A 19,457-nucleotide genomic window follows, 5' to 3' on the forward strand; every position below is an offset into this window, starting at 1 on the left:
TCGCCGTGTTAGTCTGGGTCTGCGAAAGCGACGAGGAGTCCTGTGGCACCGTATAGACCAGTGGTCCTCAACCTTTTGGGGCTTCCGGGTTCCAGGGAGTGGGGCCACTCACGTGCCGGGTGCCCCGGGGCGGGGCTGCACACACGCTCGGGGACGGGGCCACCCATACACCACGCGCCTGGGGTCGGAACAGCCCATACGCTGCATGCCCGGGGCTGGCGCCGCTCCTGTGCCATGTGCCCAGGAGCCGGCAGTGCCCATGTGCCGCATGCCTGGGGCCAGCGCTGCTCCTGTGCTGCATGCCTAGGGGCGGGGATGCCCATGTACTGTGCGCCTAGGGGCAGGGATGCCCATGTACTGTGCGCCTAGGGGCGGGGCCGGCCCCCATCACTCGGCGGGCGCCCAGAAATGGCCCGGCGAGTGCCATGGTGCCCGCGGGCACCGTGTTGGGACCACTGGTATAGACTAACAGATGTATTGGAGCATAAGCTTTCGTGGGCAAAGACCCACTTCGTCGGGGCGCAGGAAGTCAGGGAGAAAAGTTTCCACCGGGGTGCGGGTTTAGGGCAGATCCTCTCGCAGCCTGTTTTGAGCATCCAGAGACCAGGGCAATAAGAAGAGCACATCAAGAAGCCCCGAGTCTCTACAAGACTTTGAAAATCAGTGTCAGCGATGAGCCAGAATAACACGACCCCCCCTTACCGCTGTGTCCCTTCCGTTGCATCCCCCCCACCCCGCAAACTGCACTCCCACCAACCACCATGTGCGGAACGAATAAAGAGACAGCAAAGAAGAGGAGGGTCCCCTGGGGTCGAAGGGCTGATAACGCTTTGGGAGGAGAAACAGGGACAGTCTACCTCCAGACGCACCACAAGAGCAAGCAAAGGTGCCGGAGTGAGTGCCCACTGCATGATGGCTCACCCGCAGCGGGAAGCTCCTTGCAAGGCAGCGCCAGTGGGTATAGTTGTGGGCAGCCCCCTGGCTGATCTAACCGGCCTTACGGTGGCGCGTTGGACTAAGAGTCGGGGAGCCGGCTCTGCTGCAAAGCAAATCCGAGAGGCTGTTTTCCTGGGAGTCACAAACAGGCGTCATGTATTGAGAGACGAGAGAAAGCGCTCCCATCAGGAGCAACTGAAATATTTTTTGAAAGGTAAAGAGCTCCTCTTGAAACGGCCGTCCCTCGAGGCATCCGCGCTGAAAGCTCCTATATCAGAATAAGAAGCACGAGGAGTTATAGATTTCCTAAACAATAAATAATCCGGCGGGAATGACAGGCTAACTGCCTTTTATAAATGTTTTTTAAAAATTACTAGTGTCAGAGCAGCTAGAAATATGGAATTGGACCCCGAGGGGAAGGGTTCCCCCCCGCCCCTGCAACCCAAACGAGTTTTAATTTCAGCTCTCCTGTTTATTTATCCGTCGGTTTATTTATTTATTGTGAAGGTCCCCAGGGAAAGAGCCAGCGCAGAAGCTGCCCAATCAGGAGACCTGGGGAAATGTAGCCCCTCGAATCCAGGCAGGACTCATCTCTCTGGAAGTTCCATAACAGAAATATAAGCCATGCAACCTGTTCTTCACGCTCAGGTCATTCCCATTGCATCTCCTGGGGCAAAACGTCTTGGATATTTAAGGCCAGAAGGAACCACTGGGTCAGCTAACATGAGCGCCAGGCTGGAGAATGTTACCCAGTTCTCCCTGTATTGAACCCAAATAATTTGTGTTGCCAAAGTGATCCACACGCCTGCTGTTCCTGAGCCCATGTCCTGGCACCGAGACCACTGCCAGAGAGAGCGAATGAGTTTGCTCTACAGCCTGTCCTGGGAGCCAGCTGGCTTCTAGCGCTTCTGGCTTCTTCCACGGGGTCGTGGGTTCTAGTCCCGGGTCGGGTGGGCCAAAACGGGTGGGCCCCGGGGATGGAGGGATAAAGAGCGCCATGACGGTAAGGTTGTGGGGCGGATTCCCGCGTGGCCTAGGTGATAGGGCGCTCGCCTGGGAAGCACGGGGCCAAAATGGGTCGTCCCCAGGCCTGGAGGGATAAAGCGGTGGAGACTCATGCAGGAAACTCCAGAGGTCCCTGCCCGTCGGAGTGATGCTAACGTGCTCTCCAGAGAGAGGACAATTCACACTCCTGTGGGGAGCACAGTCTAATGGTTAGCCCCTCTCACCATTAAATGCTGGTGTCTCATGTGAATGTTTCTGGCCATTGACTCTTGTTCTGCCCCCCTCTGCTGGGTGCAAGAGCCCTGGTAGTACCTGGGGTTTTCTCCACTGTAATCAAATCACGGCTGGAGCTCAGCTCTTCCACACACAGGCTCGCTGCAGCAGCGCCAATAATCGGCAATGAATAATTGAGCCAATTAATTCCAACCTCCTCTTTCTGCTTGAGACTGAATAATTCCTGCCCCTTGCGTCCTCCTTTGTGCCTTGGGAGCGATCGTTTCCCCTCGGGGGTCCCCGTAACGAGCTGCAGAGGGTCCCCCTCTAGTTCCAGGGCTGCAAACTGCCTCCCCGCGAGGGTCGGTGACTTTCCCAGCCTCCGGAGGTGAGTCGCTGCGAGAGCTGGAAAGACCGTTCAGGCGTCTTGACTTCCAGGCCCACCCCCGTGCTCTGACCACTGGACCGCACTCCCCTCTCAGCAGTGGGGCTATCCCCCTGCAGTCTTGACTCCCAGTCCCCTTTGCTAACTACTAGGCCCCCCTCCCATCTTGGCCTGCTTCCTAGCTCTTTCTGCGCTAACCATTAGACTCCCCTCCCCATGCTGGGAATAGACCCTGGAGTCCTGACTTCCTGCCCCCCGACCGTTAGCGCACGCTGCTGCCTCTGAGCGGTAGCACAGTCCTGGGTCCCGGCTGGCTGGTGACAGACGCGCTATTTTATACCCCCTCCCCCCTGTCGATTCCTGCAGCGCAGAGTCCAGCCAGGGCCCGGCTTCCGTGGGTGAGACCAGAGGGTTCTTTTCCTGCCCGCCCTGCCAGGAGTCACGCCGACCTCCCGGCCACAGAGCCCTGCCGTTCCTGGGCTGCTTCGCCAGGCACCGTCTTGGGCGTCTCGTGGCTTGCTGCCCGCCCAGCTACTGGGAGACGTCCCAGGCTCGTCTTGGCAAGGAGGTGCCAGCTTCTGGCCAAGGCAGGAGACCCGCGGCGCTCAAGGAACGCCTCTCCCGCACCGAGCCAGTTGGAGCCAGGCTGAGCTTGTCTTGGCTGGTCTGGACCCTCCTCTGGCCAAGGGGCTGTCCTGGTCCCACCTGCTGGCCACCTGCCCGTTGGCTTGAGCCAGGAGAAACCACGGCTAGCAGGGCGGGGAGAGGTCATGCTGACCCGGCCTCAGCTGGAAGGCGGCTTTCCCAGCCTCCCCTGCGCCAGGCCTGGCCAGCTCCATCGGGCCGGGCAGGCAGGAGACGTGGCTGCTGACGTGTCCGCTGTATTGCTGCCTGGCCTTTCCTCGGCCGCGTCGCACGGCCCCTCCGGGCGGGCTGCAGGCTTCGGACTTGGCACCTCTCCTGCCCGGTCCCCAAGCCGCCCCTGGAACCACGGGAACCACCCTGCGGTGGGACTAAGGGCCAGGCTCGCTGCTTCTCCAAGTGGGCTCCGCGGACCACTAGGGATCTGAGCCCAGCAGCACTGGAATCACGGTCAGTGGAAGCAGTGGAGGGCAGTGCCTGACAGTGGCAGGAGGCAAGTAACAAGCCCCCCCCCACGCACCCCCTTGCACCCAGACCCCCCATCCTCAGCTCCTCCTGCACCCACCTCCCACCCAGATCCCCACACTCAGCCCCCTCCTCCACCTGATCTGCCAGCCAGACCCCGCACTCTCAGGCTGCTCCCTCACCCCACATCACTAGGCGGGTGGGGAAGCGCTGGTCTGGTTCCCTAGGGAGGGGGTGGAATGTCTCGGCTTGACACAGGCCTGGCTGGGTTGATTTGACGGGGTTGGTCCTTCCTTGGGCAGGGGGTTGGACTCGATGACCCCTGAGGTCTGTGCCGGCCCTGGGATTCTAGGATTCTAGCCAGACCCCCACCCTCAGCCCGCTCCTGCACCCACCTCCCACCCAGACCCCCACCCTCAGCCCGCTCCTGCACCCACCTCCCACCCAGACCCCCACCCTCAGCCCGCTCCTGCACCCACCTCCCACCCAGACCCCCCACCCTCAGCCCGCTCCTGCACCCACCTCCCACCCAGACCCCCCACCCTCAGCCCGCTCCTGCACCCACCTCCCACCCAGACCCCCCACCCTCAGCCCGCTCCTGCACCCACCTCCCACCCAGACCCCCACCCTCAGCCCGCTCCTGCACCCACCTCCCACCCAGACCCCCACCCTCAGCCCGCTCCTGCACCCACCTCCCACCCAGACCCCCACCCTCAGCCTGCTCCTGCACCCACCTCCCACCCAGACCCTCACCCTCAGCCCGCTCCTGCACCCATTTTGTCAGCACGGGTGGCTGACTGGTCCTCCTCGGACAGGTCTGCGTTGAGTGGGGTGGGCCCAAAAGTCGCTGTCTATTCAGTGCCTCGCCCTGGGCTTGGCTGGGGCCGCTAGGTGCTACGGTGACCGACCTCATAAATGGTTGTTTAGCCAACTTTCTGGCCAAACAAAACCCCGCCCCATCTCCTTGGCCCCGCCCCATCTCCTTGGCCCCACCCCATCTCCTTGGCCCCGCCCCCTTACTCCCTCCCCTGGCCATTCGCCTCTTCGCTCCCTGTCTAGGACCTTTTGTCAGAGCACCCTGGGAAATGCCTCTCGCTCGTTCTAGGCACGGGGGCTTGACTCTGCGGTTGGCCGCACGGATCTAAATCGGGAGTCGACGTGCAGGACCTGGCATTCGTCCCAGCGTGGGCCTGGTGTCCCGGAACCCGCAGCCTTATTTCTAGCTTCTTGCTGTAAGAACGACCCCAGCAAGGCGACACACTAGGTCTGGATGCTTCTGTCTCTATCTCGCTGCTGGGTCCGGGTTCCAGGGAAATCATCCGTTCCCCTCTTCGGCCGCGCCGTTATTCCCAGCGAGCGGGACGTGCTAGAGAAACGCCCGCTTCACATGGGGCCCTGCGGCGGGACAGGAAACATGGTGGGTTTAGGATGCCGATGCCTTCACTATTATTTATAGAGAGCCACTGAGCTCCAGCCAAACGGGCATTAACCTCCTGGGTCCATAAGCAGCAGAAGACCCGTAGCTGAAAACTTTCCATCCAAACTCTTATTTGGGTCTCGGCCAGACACATTTTTTTCATGGAAAGCGTCTGTGTTTGGCAGGAAACGTGGCTCTTTTGTTGAAATATCAAATGCTTGAAAGGTTGTTGGTTTTCTTGGCTGAACACGGGAACGATTTCTCTTCAGACCAGTGTGGCAGTGCCTCCGGGGAACTGCTTGGGTCTTATGCACCTGTTCTCCTCTCTAGGCCGGGATCTCTGCTTTCCCTGCGTCTCCAGCCATGCACCAGGACAAGGAACTCTGGGATGCAGCCATCTCCCCCGGAGCAGCAGTGGCGCGTCAGGAGAGATGGAGTCTGACCTGAGAGCTTGCCCGACATTCCCAGCCCCAGAAAAGCCCTAGGATCCACAGAGGGGTCAGAGGGAGGAGAGGGGGGAATGGTTCTCCGTGGCCTCTGGTGACAGGCCAAACAGCAATGGGCTTCCACGGCAGCAAGAGAGGTTGAGGTTGGACATCAGGAAAAACTTCCTGCCTGTCATGACCAGCTTTCCCCATCCTGCCCCCACTCGGGGTGGGCAGAGACACCTCCCCCTTTGAAGGGGGGCGCCGGGTCTGTGCCAGGCCCACCAGCTCTTTCCCCGCAGGCTGGGCAGTGTCTCCTGTGGGCAGAGGGGCGTGAATTTCCCCAACACCGTGAATTATTCATGGGGCCGGCTTTCCGGCAGATTGCTGCTTTTAGGCACCACAGCCTTGAAATTCCCCCCCCCCCACCTCCCCCTCTTTCTCTCAAATTAAAACCCTTTCTTGATGTTAATTAACGAAGCTCCATGGTTAGAGATGGGCAGGGCTGGGAAGAGCAGATCCAACCCCCAGCCTGTTCGTACCTACAGATGGTGGAGGGGCGGTCAATACCATTCCCATGTGCGGGGGGCGTGGGGAGTGGGGAGGTGCCTGGATCCTGCCCCCACATGGCTGGGGCATGGCTGTGCAATATGCCCCCAGCTGCCCCCCCCCCCCCGGGCGGTTGTGGAAGCTAGGCCGTGCCTAGGGACCAAAACAGCAGGCAGGATCTGGCCTCCGGAAGCAGAGACTGGACCCAACGGTTGCAGGGGGAAAGAGCTGGCCCAGAGCCCTGGAGTCCCGACAGCCAGGCCTTGCTCTAACCACTGGGCCGTGCTCCCTCTCCTCCCGTTTGCACCGCCCTGTCATGTCAGAGGTGCCCACGGTGCCCCTCCCTCCCCCAGCCCCATGCGCCGGAGGGAAGGAGCCGCTGCCAAGGCGCGGAGCGGCAGCGAAACAGGTGTTGCGCAGCTTTGATCCTCCAGGACGTGGAAGCGACTCCAGGCCCGGCTCCCTCCCTCCGGCCGGGAAGGGAGCGAGACAGAAAGGCCCCTGCCTTGCTGCGGGAAGGAAGGAGGCTGGCAGCCCCGGAAGGCCCAGACACGGCTGCACGGCGCCGGCGCGAGGCGAGGGAAGGAAGCGAGCCTGAAAGGCAAGGTCATGCCTGGGCTGGCGCTGCCGGTTCCTTCCCTTCCGCCGCGCCCGTGCAGCGTTCCCCCTCCGTGGGCACAACCGTCCGGAGGCCCAAGGCTTTTCGGGCGACCCCTCATGGTGACCTCAGGCAGCAGAGGCAGGGGCAGTGAAAGGCCACAAGGGCTCCCGGATCTGTCTGTGTCCGGCAGCTTGCCACCTTCTTTCTATTCATCCCAGCCGGCCTCGTCCCTCCTCTGCCTCGAGGGCTGGCGTGAGACCCGCCTGCACGTCTCCGGTGGCGCCGCAGGCCTCCAGACACTGGCCCACGCTCAGACCCCAGCTCTGCCGCCCTGCGGCGAGCGGCGGGACAGATCAGCCCCAGTCCTGCTGCACCGCGCGCCGGCCCCGCCCTCGTCAGTTTCTGGCTGCTCTCTCCAGGAGGTTCCCGGCTGGCACCCTCCCTCCCTCCCTCCCCCACTTTCAGGAGCTCTCCGAGGCCGACAAGAAGGAACGTGCCGAGCCCGGCCGGCGTTTGGGGCGTCGCCTCCACCGCGAGGCAGAGACGGGGTGTTGGGAGCAGAGGCAGGGGGAGGGCAGGGTGGAGTTTGGTCTCCTGGCAGCAGCAGGAAGGAAAATGAACCTCGGCTGCCAAACATGCAGAGCGAGCCGGCGCAACAAGGGTCTGGTAGCACTGCACAGCCGGGGCCGTTGGCGAACCTCCACGGGGCACGGCACAACGCCCGGGGGTCACATCGCCTTCTGCCTGTAGAGCTCAGAGCCTCAGCTAAAGCACAAAGCGTTGTCTCTGGAGCAGAGCTGACCACAGTGCTTGTTCCCATCACGCAAGAACTAGGGGTCACCCCATGAAATGAAGAGGCAGCAGGTTTAAAACAAACCAAAGGAAGTATTTTTTCACTCAGCGCACAGTTAACCTGTGGAACTCCTTGCCAGAGGATGTTGTGAAGGCCAGGTCTTTAACAGGGTTCAAAATAGAGCTCGATAAATCGACGACGGACAAGTCCATCAATGTCTATGAGCCAGGATGGATAGGAATGGTGACCCTACCTCTGTTTGTCAGGGGCTGGGAGTGGGTGACAGAGGAGGGATCCCTTGATGATCCCCTGTTCTGTTCACTCCCTCTGGGGCACCTGGCATTGGCTGCTGTGGGCAGACAGGATACTGGGCTGGATGGGCCTTTGGTCTGATCCCGTCTGGCCGCTCTTATCTTCTGATTCAAGGTCCTTCAAGACCAGTATCCAGGTTCTGACAGGGGCCAGCCCCAGAGGATGGCGCAAGAGCCCTGCGGCAGGCAGATGTGGGTGAAGCCTGTAGGATTAGCAGTATAGGAGCTATGACCCACGCTCGAGCAGTTCTGATTCCCTCCAGCAGAGGGCAGCGTTAGGTCACCGCCCCCAGCCCATTCCCGGCTTGCTCCCAGCGGATGGACACAAGCGTCAGCCCCAGCAGGGGTGTTTTGGGGACTGTGCCGGAGCCACGTACCGCGCTCTCCCCTCTGCCAGGCCAGGGCTGCCCGGCTCCAGCCTGCGGGCGTGTTTTGTTTTTGTCGTGCACCCGGCTCTGACACTTATGGTAACAAAAAACCCATTAATAATCCCTGCTGGAGCCTGCGCCTGCCGAGATACGTCCGCCTTCCAGCCTGGCCGAGTCCCCCACCCCACCCCCCGGGGCCTGAAACCACTGGCAGGCACAATGTGCAGCTCTGTAACTGACTCAGAACTTTCCCCTTTCCCGCTACGGAGGCAGGATTACGGGCCAGCTCTGGGGTAACCTCCGATGGCTTTGGCTGTGCTTGTTGTTCTACCCGCCGCCTCCCCCCGGCAAGCACAGCGCACGTGGGGGGTGGGCGAGGAATGTGGCTTGCCTTTTAAATCCTGGCTGGGTTTTAAGCTGAGGCTGCATTTTAATCTCCATATTCTGCCACAGATGAAAGGAAGCCACACGTTTCAGGAGGCCCCTGCTCGGGGATCTGAACCTGGGGTCTTTGGAACGACGCGCACACGCCGAGCAAGCAGGCAGCCTCCAACTCACGAGGGGCTGTCGGTCACGTGGCCACAAGACCGAGCCCGTCGAACGTCCTGCGCCGCATCCAGCCCTTCTCAGGGAAAAGAATCCATCTGGGTGTCAGCCTGCGAGGACGACCCGGGATTTGTCCGGAGGGAGGGGGCAAAGCGCCGCATGGCTTGACAACGTAACGCCATTCTGGGGGCTGCGTGCGGTGCAGGACACCCACATGCACACGCGTGTGCGCTTGTCATTGTGATAGTTACCCGTGCGCTGCTCACAGTCACTCCCTGGCCAGGTGAGTTAAATGCGAGAGAGGGAGGAGCCGGTCCGGACCGATGCTCCGAGCTTGGCGAGACCAGACCCAAAGACAAGTGCCGAGTCCTGCCCTCGGGACGGACGAATCCCAAGACCTGCGGCAGGCCGGGGACCGACTGGCGAAGCAGCCGCTTGGCAGAAGGGGACCTGGGGATTCCAGTGGATGAGAAGTTGGAGATGAATCAACAGGGCGCCCTTGTAGCCAAGAAGGCGAATGGCAGAGTGGGGGGCATTGGGAGGAGTGTGCCAGCAGATCCAGAGAAGTGATTATTCCCCTTTATCCGGCTCTGGGGAGGCCACATCTGGAGTACTGCGTCCAGTTCTGGGCCCCCCCATTCTAGAAAGGATGTGGACGCATTGGAGAGTCCAGTGGAGGGCGATGAAAACGATGGACTTGTGAGGAGAGGCTGAAGGATTTGGGCGTCTTTTTTGGAAAAAACCCTGTCATCTAGACACCCCCCAACAGAAGGATAAAGGGCAATGTTCTCGCTAATCTGTTCCATCCATGTGCGGAATTTTTTTTATGTGCCCTGAGGCAGGTGCGGATGGGCACCACCAGTACAAAGAGCCTAGCTGCGGCCGCTCTGCTAATCAGCTGGGCGGCATTCGAATCTCTCCTGAGTAGACGCACAAGTGTCCAGCTCACAGGGAAAACTGGCAGCGGGTGGCTTGGTCACAGTCTATAAGTACCAACACGGGGAGCAACTATTTAACAACGGACTCTTCACTCGAGCAGAGACGAGTTTAATGAGACCCAATGGCTCTGGAGCTGGAGCAATGCATGGTGGGAATAAGCTGTGCATTTTTAGCCATGAGAGCAATTAACCCCTGGAATCACTTGCTAAGGGTGCAGGAGGGGGAGATTCTCCAACATACGCAATTCTAAATTACGATGGGCTGTTTTTCCATCTAAAAAAAAGAGCTCTAATTCAAACAGGAATTAATTCAGGGAAATCCCGTGGCCTGTGTCACGCAGGCGTTGGGACTAGAGGTGGCCTCGTGGGTCCCTGCTGGCCTGGGAATCTCGGAACGTAGGAAAGGTCCCAGAACTCGGGTAATGCCGGAAGAAGGGGCCGTGGGACAAGGAGCTGTCCAGGTGGAACCGTGGGAGGGAAAAGAAGACCCCGGCATGATCCATTGAGGACTCTGGCCTTGGTGGGGGCCTGCCCCCCGGTCCATACCGCTCGCTGGAACTCAGGGCTCTGGTGGAGACAGATGCCACCCTGCTCCGGGCTGGAGACGCTTTCTTAGGAAGACTCTAGGAAGGAGAGTGCGACAGGAAACCTTCTCCCCCACACAGAGGGCTGCGTCTGCGTCTCACAAGCGAGGTCAGAGGGGAGCACAGAAAATCGCATTCTACAGACCCCCCCCAGCCCACTGCCTGTAGGAGACGAAAGGGCTCGCGTCACCCCCCCCCCCGGCGCCACCAGGAAAAGCCCTCGACTCAGGCTCTCTCGTCCTTCGCCCTTGTCCTGGTACCACAAAGATCAGCATGAAACACACAAACACTCCCTCCCCCCCCACTTGCTGGCAGGGAGACAACCAGCAGCAGCGTCTGTCTGCCAGGTTACGCTGTAGCTTCAGGCGCGTCGTCTGTCTGCCTCCACGGGGTTGCCAGGAAGGGTGGCCCCGCCCGCCGAGGGCGGTAGTTTTGGAGGAGGAATGAATCCAGAGGCGCTGTGGGCAGGAATCGATTGCCACTGGCCACGCCGTGCTCGTTTCCTCCCCTGGCCGTGGGCAGAGCCGCCACGAGAGTGGCAGAAACGTTGGGGAGAAGACGGCTGGAGAGTCCGTCCCAGGGGAAGGTTGAAATTAAGGCTCCCTCCTTGCTGTGCCCAGCCCCCACCTCGGGCTCCGGGCTAGAAATGAGCCAGCTGGCGGGTTCGCCGGAAGGAGGGAAATGGGCGGCGTTTCCCAAAGTGCCCAAGGACCTGACGCTAGAACAGGGCCTGGGACGATCGTCTGGGCGGAGAACTGGGGGACGTTAGGTCCAGGCCTGCTGATGAAGGGCGGGGGGAGAAGGGAGCATCCGCTCTGGGGCCCGTGATTCAATAGGGCCCGGGGCCCCCGGCTGCAGCAGCACCGGGCCCTTTAAATCACCGCTGGAGCCCCAGGGCGGCACATCTGGATGGCACGAAGGGCTGGTGTGTGTGGGGGTCACGTCACGGTCTGGGTGGTGCTGAGGATTGGCTGCCCCCGGCTCCGCCTCTTCTGCCCAAGGCTCCGCCCCTTCTGGGAACACGGAGCCAGCCCCCCACATTGCGTTCAGGGGCCTGGTGAGTCTGCCTGCCCCGTCCCCGGCCAGGCCGACACAATTCCATGGTGCAGACACGGGCGGAGTCGGGGCCCAGCCTGCAGAAGAGCTCTGGGCAAGCCGAAAGCTTCTCTCTCCCCAAGGGAAGCCGGTCCGGAGAAGGATCTCTCGCCCACCGTGGCTCTGGGCACGCTGGCTGGCAGAGGCGACTCGCTGCCCATAGCAGCCACGTCCAGAACCTTAAAAGACCGGATCACCCCAATCCACGGGAGCCAGGCACCTCCCTCGCTCTGCGGGCACACCGGTGGCTACCACACCCCTTCCAGTCCCCGACGGACGCAGACGACCGACCCTGCCTGTAAAAACGTGACCAGGGACGGGGCACGGGCGGATTGAAACCCCTCCCTCTGCTGCTGCTTTCTGGGATGCGTCTGCCTGCCTGTCCGCTCTGTTGTCGCTTTTATTCCAGAGGAGAGGGCCCATTGGGGGTGCGGCTGTCGAGAGACTCATTCTGCACAAGCTCTTCTGGGCCGTGTCCCCCCGGCGGGAAGCGCTGATCCGCAGCTCCTTGTGGCAGGGACGAGTTGGTCCAATGTTTGGACCGGGCCTAGCTGGAGCTCATGAAATCTCCTAGGCCGCCCCCCCCAGACTCTGGTGAGGGAGGGGAGCGTGGGGAGGGTCTTTCTCCTCAGTCCAGGCTCACTTCAGCGAGGGCTTGTTTGGCTTTTGATTCTCACTTGTGTGCGGCCCGCGGCTGATTTTTCTGCCGGCCAGTGCCCCCCTCGCCCAGAAAAGTTTCCTCGCCCCAGCAGTGCTGCCTGCTGGGGCAGTGTATAGCTTGCCACGTTTACTCCTCCGGCTGTGGAGTCTCGGGGTGGGCCCGGGAATGAGCCACCTACCGAACTCAGCCTGGCCCTTTGTCCCACCCCATGATAGGCCCAGGCACTGGCGTCTGGACCCCGCCATGTCCTCTCGGCTGCCAGGTGTGTTCCCTGCCCCCAGCCACAACAGCGCCTCCGCGAACGCACCCCTTCCAACCGTGGCGTCGAGCAGCCGGGGCAGGCGGTTCTTCCAGCGCTGGGTTTTGCGAGCCCTGTTGCGGCAGCGCGGCAGACGGGGATGTAACTCAAGTTTACGCCTCCATAAAGGAATCAACTTGTGAATTTCGTGCACCTCAGTAATATCGCTGGGCTGGAAATTTCAGGCATCAAATCACTTTATAGCTCTTGGGCAGTTAAACAGGCTGCCATTTGGGGAGCTGGTGTGTGCACGCATTGGTGGGGGGAGTGGGATGAAGGGAGAGGAGATGGAGAAGAGAATTTGTTATGGATGCTTCTGGGAATGGACTCCGTGGCTACCGTTGCCGAGGCAACCACATCCCCCCCCCCCCCATCTTCTGCCCGGGAGTCAGCGGAGCTGGCAGTGAATGACAATTTGGAAATGCAGCAGCAGAGAAGAATCTAGGAGGCCTTAAAGAAGATTGATAGGAAAATCAATGCGTCATCAAAACCAGGTGACTCATCCACCTTGAAAGAGGGTTTATTTGCCCAGCAAAGCCCAGGCGTATTCCCAAACCCACACCGGGCTAATTGCAGTGCACGCTGCTCCCACGCCAAGCCGAGCCCTTCTCCGGAGCCGTGCATGCCACTGCCGGCGCCGCCTGAAACGACTGCCGTGGCTTCAGCTGGGGGGGAGCTGTCAAAATGTCCTCCCATTAGTTCTCCATTGAGGAAAGAACTCGATGGACCGGGGGGCTATAAACTGCCCAGACCCTGTGGAGGAGCAGACTTGAAATTCTGGGCACCCCCCCTTTTAATTTTTTGCCACGGCCAGACAGCCAGGCTGATGCTCGGGGGAAGTTCCTACCCCCTCCCCGCCATTCTCCACCCCCCTTTCGGCCTCTCCCCCGACTCTGGCGCGGCTCCCGCGCAGCATGGGCTCCTTGGGCAGCGGCGGTGCCGAGCACCGAATCTACCGGCCCAGCAGACGCTTGGAACCTCGCGCTGGCTCCGTTGCCCTCGTTTGTGGCGGCCACCCGGCACCGCGGCAGCTGGAGCGGGTTGAGAAAAGCAGCGACGGGTGGGGGGGGAGGGGAGCGAGAATGGGTCTTTCTTCTGCGCCAGCCTTCCGCACTGCACCACGGCACTGCCTGGAATAATGGGGCGGCAGCGCCGAAGGGGGAAGGTAAACAAGAAAGAGGGGGGCTAGGGAAAGGCTGCACATGCCTCTGCTTAGGTAACCCCATCCCAGGGCCCCCCTGAAAAGTTTCCCTGCCCGGCTCCAGCGCCGGCCGGCGGCAGCGTACGTGCCTCTTGGCCACGCGGGCTGCCTGTGGGTACAGCTCCCCTCTCCGGCCCCCACGGCGGAGCTCTGCTGTTTGCCCGCCGTGCGGAGAGCTCCCGCCGGGACGTCTCTACCTCGCTGCTTATTGCCACCGGCTCTCCTCCCTCTAGCTCCGCGCTGCACGGGGGGACACTCCGGGCACGTCTGCACCGCAGGGCACCGGTCGAACTGGGCGGCGCAGCGTGAGCTCTGTCCATTGCGCGGCTGAAGTGGAAATGGCTGAATTGGGCCATTGGCGCCATGTGCCCGGCAGGAGGGCGAAGGAAGGGCGCTCTCCCTCCCCCCTCGGAACGGAGGGCTGCAGGAGTCGGCGTCAGTCCTCCAGCTCGACGGTATCTCGAAACAGCGGCCTGCTGCGCAGACGGGCGCTTTGTTAGTCCGGAACAACGCTGCCGTGTAGACGCACCCTTAGAGCAGGGGTGGGGAACCTCAGGCCCGGGGTCTGCATGTGGCTCCCGTCTTGCCTGGCTCCGGCCCCTGAAGCTCAGGGCTCCCCCCTCAGCATTGGGGAGCCCACACCGGGGCTCCAAAATCTATTAGCCTGGGTCCTTCTTTGCTCCGCTTCTCACTTGTGTGTGGCCCTCGACTGATTTTCTGTGGGTCTGAGCCCCCCGGCCCAAAAGAGATTCCCCACCCCTGCCTTAGACTAAAACTCTGGGTAAGAGATGGGCTTTAGCCCCAAAGAAAGGCTGGTAAGAACCTGCTCAGCCTCCCTGCACTGGCCAAATCTAGCAATCCCCAGCCGCCCTCTCTCTGGAGCTGTGTGAGTCTGGAACTTTCAAACGAGACGAACCAACAGAGTCATGAGCGTCTGCGGGCAAAGCCCACTTCCTCAGAGGCACTGGAGTGGAAATAACAGAATCCGAGATATATACAGAAGTGTGTGTTAATGAGGCTCATTAAGTGGGCTGGATGTGTCCCATTCATAGCTTTGGATGTGGACATGCGGGTGTTAAAGGCAGGAGAAATGGGCTTTGCAGTGCACCAACCAGTTAATGTCTGTGCTCAAGCCAAGGGTAACGGTGTCACATCTGTAGATGAATTCCAGTTCTGCACACTTGCTCTGGAATTGTGAGTGAAATTCCTGCACACACCCGTTCCCCCCTCCCCCCGTATCCCTCCCTCCCTCCCTCCCTGGGGTGCAGTCCTAGTGAACTTTGTCTCCCTGCCCGCCCCACGAGTATGGCTGCACCACGATGCCTTGCGGGGACCCCCCCTCGAAGCATCTGAGGGCAGCTGCAGCTCCGCTCCCAGCAGCTCGCTCACCACGTGTCGTGTGGCTTCGCAGGTGCACCTGCCATCCCAGGGAGGCGCGTCCGTGGCCAGGCTTTCCACACTCAGCCTGGAGGGCTCGGTTCAGATACACCGCCCCCAGCACCCTCCATCTTTGCATGTTTGTTAGAACCTCTCCAAAGCTCCCCCATCTCGCCATATGCCCTGGCACCTTTCTCTGATGCCTCCTGTCCCCTAGAATAGTCAACCCCCCCAGCCTCCTGACCTACAGTTCTCCAACAGCCCCTCAATCAGCCCAACTCCTTGATCCGCTGACCTCCAACAACTTCGCAACACCCTTATCCCCAAACCTCCGATGCCTGCCCTACTACTCCTCCTTCCTCCCCCTGCACTTCTTGGGCTCAGTCTCTCCTGCAGCGCTTCACAGAAAACCTGGCCAGAATTCCCTTCTCCCTCCTGTTGTGTTGGGTGATTGCTTGCCCTACCTACCCCAGAAGTGGCTGCATTTTGTCAGCTGCAGGTCAGCAGCATGCTGCAGCACGGAGGGAGCTGCATGTGCATGAAAAATGATCATGAAGCCTCATTTCATTTGGGATTAATTTTAAGGCAGCTTTTGTGCTCTCTAGCTGCTGAGATGGGAAGATTTTGTAGCCTGTTTCAATGAGGAATTTAAAAATCTTCCTCGTAATTTTTCAAGATCGTGCTCATTTAAATTGGCACCACCATGACAACCCCGGCTCTCATGAGGTTTTCTCTGGCTCGGAGGAACCGCTGCTGACCCTGGGAATGCATTGGAACCTGTGGGTTCATTTTTCAGCTTGACACTTTGTGCCATGAAACATGGCTATTGGATGAATCCAGGATCTCTGGTTCCAACAACATTTTGGGGAGGTGGCTGAAAAATTCATCAACACCAGAGTATTCAATTTTATTCAATTTTATTGAAATGTTTGGTTGCTGAGTGTGACGTAGTGGGGGGTACCTTGCTGGTTGCTATGCTGGGCAGTGGGTTGTGAGTGACCTCCACTGGCTGCTGGCTGCAAGGGGGCTTCGAACCTGTCCGACCAGTTATCTCCCAGGGAGCGGAATGATGGGAAGAGGGGGAGTGGAGCCCTGGCTGGAAGGCAGGGCAGGAAGAGAGTGGTAGTTTTGGTCTGGGAAGCAGGGGAGAAGGAGCTAGGGAGGGGGGCTGGGATTGTAGGGCCCAGCCACCCCCCATCTCAAAGGGGGCCACTGAGGCCTCCTAGCCCCAGTTCCTGTAACCAGATTCCATCTGTGCTGTGCTGTATCCTGGAGAAGCAATAAACTCCCCTGTTCTACTGGCTGGTGGAGTCTGTCCTTACCATTATGGGGGTGCAGGAGATGGGAAAACCCCAACGTGCCGTCACACTGAGAAAGAAAGAAAGAAAGAAAGAAAGAAAGAAAGAAAGAAAGAAAGAAAGAAAGAAAGAAAATAAATCCTGGATGAAAACTTTTTTTCCTCACATTATTTTTGCGGGTAATAAAGTACGTGTTTAGATTATTTAATTCTGTCATGGTAATGCAATCACAGATCTTATGGTGTATGGCACTGTACAAACACTGAACCAAAAGAACCCCCAGCCACCCCAAATTTGCCACCAATGTGTCTCTTTTAAATTTTTCAACTAGCTATGACCTTGGTACCCAGCTGGGTTAGCCCAGGTTTGCCGACACCCTCAGAGCGGTAACCATGGAGAGAGTGTTTAAGACACCAGAGACTGGACATCTAGGCCTTGTCTACACTGGCATTTTTTGTCATCAAAAACTGCCTTTGGGTGACAAAAACCTCCAAGTGTCCACATTACAACGTGACAGACACGGCGACGTGCGGCTGTCTTTGGCAATAAGAAAAGTCCAGTACTAGAGGGACTCGTGTGTCTGCTCTGTCGACCGTCACGCAGTGCGCACTCAGTAGGGCGTTTGTCGAGTTTTTGGGACTCCAGCATGTATCCCACAATGCCCTGTTTAGCCACTCTGGACATCACCTTGAACTCGGCTGCCTTTCCGCAGATGCTCCCCTGCCCCCTGCAAACCCGGGAACCGTAAATCCATTTCCTGGGTCTGGGGCCCATGGTGGGGTGGTCTCCAGAGCGACTCCTCCAGGGAGCAGGGGTGGTGGCGGTCGATCCCAGTGCGCTCCTGCTTGGAGCAATGCGGAGCGTTGGGATCTGATCGGTATGTGATGGGAAGATTCAGTGCAGTGCGAGCTGCCAGTGACCCGTAAGCACCGGGACAGGGACAGGCACGTTTCTCGAGCCCTGTGGAGCCGGGCTATGAGCCAGACACCCTACAGCACAGAGCCAAGGTCAAGGGGCTCCGGCAGCAACCACAAGGCAAAGGAGGCAAACAGCCGGTCTGGTGCTGCACCCGAAACTTGCCGGTTTTAGAAAGGACGGGAGGGAATCCGGGGTGGGGACCCCACGACCAAGCCTGGGATGCTGTGGGTCGTTCTCAGAAGAGAAAAGAGCCTTTCTTCTCCCCCCGCAAAACCCACAACCCCCCCGGAACCAACATTTTCCCTTCCGGGGGGCAATGGTTTCCCTTGCCCATGGAGCCTCGCTCGCAAAGGGGAGGTTTCGCCCGTCCTTCTCCGAGACAGGAAAAACGAGAGACGCGTCTCTCGGGACGTGCCACGTCTTGCTCCCTGGCAGCGAGCCGGGCCCGTTCGCGGCTGCCTCGAGACGCGCGCTCCCGCGCCGAACCGTGATGCACGAGGGGTTTCTGAGTCATTTCGAGCCTCCTTCCAGCTGCTTCCCCGGCGCGGGGCAGGGACGCGCTTCGAGCTGAGGAGCTGGCTCGCCCCACGGCCACGTAAACCTCAGGGCATCAGCACACTGGAGTCTGGGCAAGCGGCGGATTGAAGTTTGGGGAGAGGAGCCTTTGTGGGTCGGGGGCCACTGGCCCAGGGGAAAATCAGTCGGGGGCCGCGCACACGTGAGAAGCCAAAAAGCCCCAAATCAAAACCACATCCCAGACATGGCCCCCGACTGAGGAGCAGAAAGACGCTCCCCTCGTTCCCCTTCCACACAGAGCCTGGGGGGCCAGGCTGTAGATTCTGTGGCTCCCCCGCCGGGGCTGTGGGGTGGGGCCACAATGAGGGGTTCAGTGTGCGGGTGGGGGCTGCTGGGAAGAGGGTTTGGGGTGTGGGAGGAAGGGAGGGTGCAGGAGCAAAGTGGGGGTGTAGAGTGTGGGTGAGGGGGGTGCAGAAGCAGGATGGGGTGCAGAGTGTGGGGGGGTGCAGGAGCGGACTGGGGATTGGGTTGGGGGGCGGGGTGGGAGATCAGTGTTGGAGTGGAAGGCGGTGGGGGTGCAGGCTGGAAGTGGGGGGTCTGGACGGGAGCTAGGGTGATAGTCAGCCGTGTAGGGGGGCCACAGGGCTGAAGCCCCAGCGCCGGTTCCCCGATGTTGGGGGGGAGCCCCAAGCCTGGGGGGCCGGATCCAGCCGCAGGCCGTAGGTCCCCCGCCCCGGTTTAAAGAACGGACTTCGGGCTGGGGACTGGTAGCGTTTCAGGAGCAGCATCCACGCGCCTGTTCCCAGGGAGCCGGGTGCAGCAGGCCCAGCTAATTCCTGCTGCTGCAGAGGGCGAAGGGGATGGCGGCGGCAGCGAATTCATGAAGCACGAGGTGCCGGGACTCCAGCCAGCATCTCACCCTCCGGACGGACGCGGGAAGCCGAGCGCCGGGGAGGTGCCTGGTCTTTGGCCGGGCTCCCTTCTTCACGACTTCGGCACCGGTGCCCCTCCGCGCTCGCTCCTCCTCTGTGGGAGGCCAGGCCTGCACCCTACAGCCACGGTGGTTTACAGCCAGGGCGCCTCTCCAAACGGTTGGGGGTGGCTCCAAGCACGCTCGGCCCCCGGAGCCCCATGCCAGGCTGCTCCTCTTCCCCACTGCAGGCGGGGGCAGGGCGAGGGTGGGCTGGCCAGTGGCTGCCATTGCCTGGCGCTCTGAAGCTGGGGGCCGCAGGGCAAGGCAGGCTGGGGGCGGGTGGTGCCTGAGGTCAGCTGGGCTGGGCTGTTCCATGGGGGAGAGGGCAGGGGCGGGGCCTCAGGCAGAAGGGGCGGGGCCACAGTTAGCCTTCCCGAACAGGCAGTTCCCACGCCGCCCACGACTGTCAATCTAGGTACCTCCCATCCTAGTGCCCTTACCCTCGCCGTGCCCCTGTGAGACAGGGTAGGGAACATAAGAACATAAGTGCTGGTCACACATGGGGATCTATGCATTGGGGAGGGTCCAGAGAGGAGCAACGAGAATGATGAAAGGGCTGGAGAACATGAGCCGGGAGGGAGGCTGAAAGAACTGGGCTTGTTGGGTTTGGAAAAGAGAAGACTGAGAGGGGACATGCGAGCGGTTTTCAGATACCTAAAAGGGTGTCACAAGGAGGAGGGAGAAAACTTGTTCTCCTTGGCCACTGAGGATAGGACCAGAAGCTAGGGGCTCAAACTGCAGCCAGGGAGGTTTAGGTTGGACATTAGGAAAAACTTCCTGCCTGTCAGGGTGGTTAAACACTGGAATAAGTTGCCTGGGGGGTTGTGGAATCTTCATGCCTGGGGATATTGAAGAGCAGGTTGGACACACACCTGTCAGGGATGGTCAGGACGGTGCTGGGTCCTGTCATGGGGGCAGGGGACTGGATTCAAAGACCTCGCG

Source organism: Pelodiscus sinensis, chromosome 19, assembly GCF_049634645.1.
Source record: "Pelodiscus sinensis isolate JC-2024 chromosome 19, ASM4963464v1, whole genome shotgun sequence".
Classification (NCBI taxonomy): Eukaryota; Metazoa; Chordata; order Testudines; family Trionychidae; genus Pelodiscus; species Pelodiscus sinensis.